We start from the raw sequence: 6,834 nt of genomic DNA on the forward strand, positions 1-6,834 counted from the left end.
CTGAAGGTTATGGGATGAGAGGACCGTGGAGGGGAGGAAGGGTTTTTCTGTTTTTCCAGAAGGGTTAACACCATGTGCAAAGTACAGGGGCAAGAGAATATGGTCACACAATTCTGTGAGGCCAGAGCTTAGAGTCGATGAGGCTGGAGGTGACGCTATAAAGGGAGGAAGGTGCTGGGTCCTGAAAACCCTTTTACTGCACCATATCTAGGAACCAGGATCTTACCCCAAAACACATGGCAACATGGAGCTTTTCAGAGGAAAGAGATATCACCAGGTCTGTGATTTAGGACGAGTTCTCTGGCAGCCGTGTGAAGGATTAATGATGGGAGCAAATCTGGAGATGGGAACCCCAATTTGGAGGCCAATCCTGGTGGAAAAGGATGCAGGCTTACACTAGAGCAGTGATAGCAGGGAGGAGAGGAGGAAACTTACTTGAAAGACAGTCAGGAGACAGGGACACAGAACTTTGTGCCTGTTTAAGCCTGGAAGATAAAGGAGCGAAGAGATGTCAAAGTTGGAACCGCTGGTATGCTAGGCCACGCTGGAAGCTTCTTAGGGATGCCTTGATTCCCAGAACCTCCTTGCATTGGCTGTATAGCTTTGGGCAAGTGACTGAACCTTCCTGAGACTCGTTTTTTCCATTTGTAGAGCAAAAATACTAAAATCAATCTTGTGTGGTTGTTGTGCATATTAAAGATAATGTGTGCCAAAGCATAGGCTTGACTCATCATAGGAACTCAATAAATAACAGATATAAGTACATTGTTTGCTCATTCAACAAACATTTATTGAGCACCTGCCAAGTGCTGAGGACTGTACTGGATCCTTGACATATAGGGATGATTTTAAGTTTCAATCCCTATTCTCAAGCAGGTCACCAACAAGTGGGAGACGGACATACAAAGGAACAGTCACGTAACAAGATAATATGGGCTGAGACAGAGGAGGAATCCCTTAGCTGTGGCCAAGAGAATCAGGGACAATCTGACAGAGGAGAGGTCACAGCTTAAATGATGTGGGGCCAGCAACCTGTCACATCACCCCCCAAACCCTGACATGGAATTGTGTTTCAGAATCTCTGAAATTTCAGTTTTGAAAGCATTATCCTGTTCCTCAGCGTCAGGGGAAGGGGATGGGCTGCAGATGGTGCCTGTATGGAGCCCAGAGAATGGCAATTGAAACCTTGGCAGGCCCAGGGGAAGGCTTGACAAATGGGCAAGTAGAAAGGGGAACCAGGTAAGAGGTACCATGGCACATGGGCAGAGCTTACTGGTTGGATAGGAAACCTGTGTGTATACGCTGTTTGGGCCATCCTAATTTTGGCCATTCTATGGAGGCGGATCTTGGTGAAAAACCATGCAGGCTTAGCCTAGAGCAGTGGCAGCAGGGAGGAGAGGAGGGAACTGTCTGCCATTCTAAAAATTCCCTCTGAACCGTTTGGTGTCTCCGCCCTCCTCCCATGCCAGTTTTCTTTCTATAATTCTGTCAACAAGCGCAGCTCAGTAGATGCAGCACTGCCTGGATCCTCCACTAAGGAGGGACTCCTGTCCTACTGCACCGCCAAGCAAGACCTTGGGCTTTAAAGCCACATGGACTGTGTGACCTTGGACAGTTACTCACATCTCCAGTTTCCTGTCTGTAACATGGAGATGGTAATAGTCCCGCTCTCGTGGGGCTGTTGTGAGGTTTCAATGAGATGTGCACTTAGCACGCAATCCACGCTTGTTTTCCTTCTCTGCAGCCTGATAGCTGTGTTCTGTCAGGGTCAGACAAGAGACTCTCACTTGGGGGTTTCTCCCCTGGCACCTTGGCTCCTGGGGCCCCTTCCCTATAGACTCTCAGACCCCTCCCCTCTGCTAGCCTAAAGGATCTGTAGCATCCTGGGATGCCCTGGTCCCCTAGCAGCGGGTTGCTGGCAGGCCTGAGCAGCATGACAACAGGGGTCCAGCCGCAGTCCAGCCCACTCCCTGCTCTGATCCTGTCTCTCCTCCCCACTGACAGTGACATGCCACTGCTCTGCAGATAGGACAGGTGTCCATGGGTGCCTGAAGACTGACTGGGGAAGCTGGAAACAGCTCTCCCTCACAGACTGTGTGGGCAGTGTATTCGAATAGCTTCTGAAAAACCAAAGCTCAAGCATGCTCACTTTCCCCTGGGAGGCACAGCATGAAGACAGGGAGCGTTCAGCCATCAGAGACTTCTTTTCTGCACCTTGCCAGCCCTACCCACACCCATGCGGGCACACCATGCAGGGACACTTGGGAAGCCCAAGACCTGACTCTGCCTCTAAGGAGCAAGAGTCATTTCATTTATCTGGGCCTCAGTTTTCCTCCTCTGCAAAATGGGAATAATGTGAATGCCTTCCTTTCAAGAGGATTAAATGAGAGTGTGAATGTGAAAGTGCTTTGCAAACTGTAAAAAGATCTGCATGTGTATGAGCTCATTAGTGTTCTGCCAAAAGGCCCTTCTTAGGGTCCTAAGAGACAAGTAAAGACAAAGGAAATGGGAAACTAAGTAAGAATGGAAAGAAACTCTCCTCAGGACATGTATGTGCTTGGCAGGGAGGAGGGAGAATGGCAGCAGTGACCTGAGCCCATGGATTGACCCCCATGGCTTGGCTACTAGTCAGTAGGGACAACAGGACTTGGCTGGACTCAGCCAATTCTTAGTCCTCCTCTGAATAAATCCAGACCATTGTTTTCCAGGGGTTTATGGGAAGTGGGGATGAGTAGGAGAAAAATGTCATGTACCTGATACCAGGGTGATTCCACTTTATCACTGCACCAAGCATCACATCCTCTCTTTACTATTTGTGCCAAGTATGCAGGCATGTGTGTACTCATGCATGTATGTACACACACACACACACACACACACACACACACAACATGCATGACCACTCCAGACCTCAGGGGGCCAACAGCTGCATTTCCAGAAGGTTCTGGGACAAGATGGGCTCATAAACAGAGTCAGCCAATCACAGCCTTGTTGACCTTAGCAACCACCAAACCAATTAGAACCCCACCCCTGCATCCAGCAGTACTTCCCAAACATAATACACACACACACACACACACACACACACACACACACAACCTTTGCTGCATTGCCATGGCAATGAAACCACAACACAGAGCGGAAAAAATGGGAAAATGGCCCTTAGCAACAAGGCTGGACCAGTCATTGGGGTGAGGATGCACGCAACCCTGGCTGGGTTAGGTCACTGAGAGGGTCCCCACGCAGGCTGGGGGAGAAGAGAGTGAGCTGGTTCACCTGAGTTTTCTAAGTCCATTTTCTAGCCCTGGGCCTCAGTTTACTCACCAACACATGGGGCCAAAGACTCCTACTTGTATTATAGTATGTGCTCAGAGTATACAATTACTTTTCAACTAATAAATAAGGATAGGAACTCTAGATTTTCTTTTCAGAAAACCTTAAGAATTCTGAGACTTCTGGGTAAAAGAGAGTTGATTGATCCCCAGAAAGACCTAAAATCAAAGCCTAAAATCCAGCTCCTGAGTTCATTGTAGAGCTGGACCTCAGTTCAATTTGAAAACATTTACTTGGTTGGTATCTACCGTGTGCCAGAAACAGACACTGGTTTCAGTTGTGGCCAGGTGGACTGAGGGGCCTTTGGAACATGTTATGGAGACATCTGGAAATGTCCAGGATGCCTGTTGAGCAGGCCTGGAGGCCAGTGTTTATAGAGATGGCACACTGCCTCGGGGAGACTTTGCTCAGGGCCAAGGAAGAGTTCTGAAGCTTGAACCACGTGGGCCCCACTGGTGAACTAGCTTCAAGTTTCCATACCTCCTCATCCTCCCTTCAATCAGCTACCAGAGAGATCTTCATTTAAAATGAAAACCTGACAATGGGCTCCGCTGCCCAGCTGCTTCAGATATCTTCCCAACAGTGGACCTTTGGGGCCCCAAGACCTCCCTTCAGAATCTGAGGAAACCTGAGGAAGTCACTCACTAGTATCAAATATATATGCACAGTTCCCATTCCTTTTCAAGACCCATGGGCCTCTTCAAGCTCATTCATGGACTCACTTGTGGAGACAGGGCATATGAGGCCCTTGGGACCTGGCCTCAGCCTCCCTCATCAGCTGGTCTTGATTCCTGCCCCCGGTTGGTATATGCCTGGCCACATCAAACCACATGTACTGCCCTCATAAACACCAATGTATTTCACTGCTTCGTGCCTTTCACATGTTTTTCTAACCAACTGAAGAGGCTTCCTCCCTCACTTGGTAGGTGGTAAGCTCCTAGTCATTCTTCAAAGCCCAGCTCAGAAGGACAGACTCGATCACTCTGCAGCTGAAGCACCTCTGTTCTATCTACACACTTCTTTCGTGTCTCCCAATAAGTGTCTGCCTTCTGTACTGGGCTCTGAGTTTTCTGAGGCCAGAGACCACATCTTTAGCCTTTGTATCCACAGTACCCAGCATATAATAGGTCTGGAGAACCAAAATGGCAGAACTGAATTGGCAGAAGAAAGAACTGACAAGGAAGGAGGCCAACGAACAGACTGGAATACAGGACAGGAGCCAGGAGATGAGAGGGTATCAAGAAGGAAAGAGGCACCAGGAGGAGCCTAGAAGTCAAGATGGTTAAGTACTGAAAGACATCATTGAATCTGGCAACTAGGAAGCCATTGGTAGAGTGACCAACGGCTCCGGTTTTCCTGGGACTCTCCCAGTTCTAGAATTGAAAGTCCTAGGCAAACAGAGATGATGGGGCAGCTGAGATTGGTAGGCTTAACAAGGGCAGTTCTGGAGGTGGGGCTGGGGGCAGAAGCCTGGCTGTGTGGGGCTGAGGGCGGGGAACGTGGGAAAGGTGACTGGGAGTACCGGGCACCGCTGAGCGGTGTCGGCAAAAGGCAGAGCAGGCAGGAGCTTCAGGATTGTGCCAGCCTCCCAGATAGTCCTTCCTGCCCCCGCTGCCCTGGAGAGGAAGTGAACAAAGCTGGCATCAGTCACCTTGGTGACTTCTTCCTAAAGGCCTCCAAGCCTGCCACCTCTGTCACCTGCCTGGTCCTCTCACCACCCCAATCCCCGCGGCACCACTGGCCTTTCGTCCTCTGTGTATCTTGTCCAGTAAGCACAATGGGTTCTGCTCAAACTGGCAGCCGCTCTTCTCTTCTTTTGAGCTATTATTTAAGAGTCTTTTAGGGGCAGCCAGTTAGTTCAGTTGGTTCGAGCGTGGTGCTGGTAGCACCAAGGTTGCTGGTTCGATCCCCGCGTGGGCCACCTGTGAGCTGCTCCCTCCTTAAAAAAAAGTTTTTTAGCTTGCATATCTTGTCCAATTAATTAGATTCTGAACTTCTTGAAGGCAGGGATCATGTCCTGTCTCCCTCTTTCCCCATGCTTTCCTGGTCTTTTCGTCAGTAAACACGAATTAAGTGCTATTTATTCAGTGGTCATGATGGCAGGCACATTTCCTGCCCTCAGGTATCTCAGGTCTGGGTTCAGGCCTCTTAAACATGCGGGGGTTTATGCCCCTGAGCAGAGAGAGGGATTCAGCGAATCTGTGAAAACCCATAACATTATATGCCAATATTGACTCTGTGTGTGTGTGTGTGTGTGTGTGTGTGTGTGTGTGTGTGTGTGTGTGTGTGTGTGTGTGTGTGTGTGTGTGTGTGAGAGAGAGAGAGAGAGAGAGAGAGAGAGCATGTTTCTAAAGACAGAATCTCTACAAATGACAATGTTCAAGGGGCGTCAATCTGTTGGATTCATGTACTATCTGTGTGATATAGGCAAATTATCCACCACTCTGTGCCTCAATTTCGTAATCTATAAAATGGGGATAATATCGCACCTTCCTCATAAGGTCATGGTGAGGGTTAAGTATATGTAAATAACTTAGCACAGTGCTTGGAACATAATTAGAGGATAGTTAGTGTTAACTATTATTCTTTTTGAAAGAGACAGAGAGGGAGACGGACACAGAGACAAAGATAGATAGATGATAGATAGATAGATAGATAGATAGATAGATAGATAGACAGACAGACAGACAGATAGATAGATAGATAGACAGATGATAGATAGATAGATAGATAGATAGATGTGAGATTTTGTGAGATTTTCAAAGCGTTCTGCGATCCAGAGAAGATGGAGACCCACTGGCCCAGTGGGTGGGACTGAACTACACGCTGACCGGTAGTGTGCTGAGGCAGGTGCTGTAGGGGGGTTGGTCTGAGATGCAGTCCGGGCGCCTTGAAATTCCTCTCTGCATCTCCAAAGCACCAAGTGGATGAGGACCTTGTTCTAAACAGGTTGCTCAGGAGTAATGAGGATTTGAACGGGTCCCCCACGGCCACAGAGTAGCATGTCCAGTTTGGAACAGCATGTTAGGAGAGAGCAGAACTCCATTTCTCCCAGTTGGATGGATGGATGGATTCAAGAAAAAAAGGAGGAGGAGGAGGAGACAGCTTTTGCCCCTGATTGCATTAAAAAGCAATAGCCTCCACAGCAATTAGGCACCCGTAAATGACAGAGCCTGCGCTGTCGGCTGGCTCTGCACTACCTCATTAGTTAGGGTGCGGAGAGACACTGCACACCCTGCTGGGAGCTGCCTCATTGCCAAGTGCCTGCTCCATCATTAAACACGAAATCCCAGTCTCTTCAAGGTTCCCTCCTGCCCCTCCTTGGGGGATTGGGACACAGTGGGGAGGGCCAGAGCAAGGTAAGGCCGTGCTCTAGGCCCTTCTAGGGGGAAGAGAAACTATGAGTTGTGAGTGAGGAGCCCCAGAGCCCTCCCATGACCTTGGGAGGAGATTTGGGAAGCCCTTAGTAAAAGGGAATGCAATGAGAAGCGGGACCCCACC

This window comes from Rhinolophus sinicus, linkage group LG17 (genome assembly GCF_036562045.2).
Source record: "Rhinolophus sinicus isolate RSC01 linkage group LG17, ASM3656204v1, whole genome shotgun sequence".
Classification (NCBI taxonomy): domain Eukaryota; kingdom Metazoa; phylum Chordata; class Mammalia; order Chiroptera; family Rhinolophidae; genus Rhinolophus; species Rhinolophus sinicus.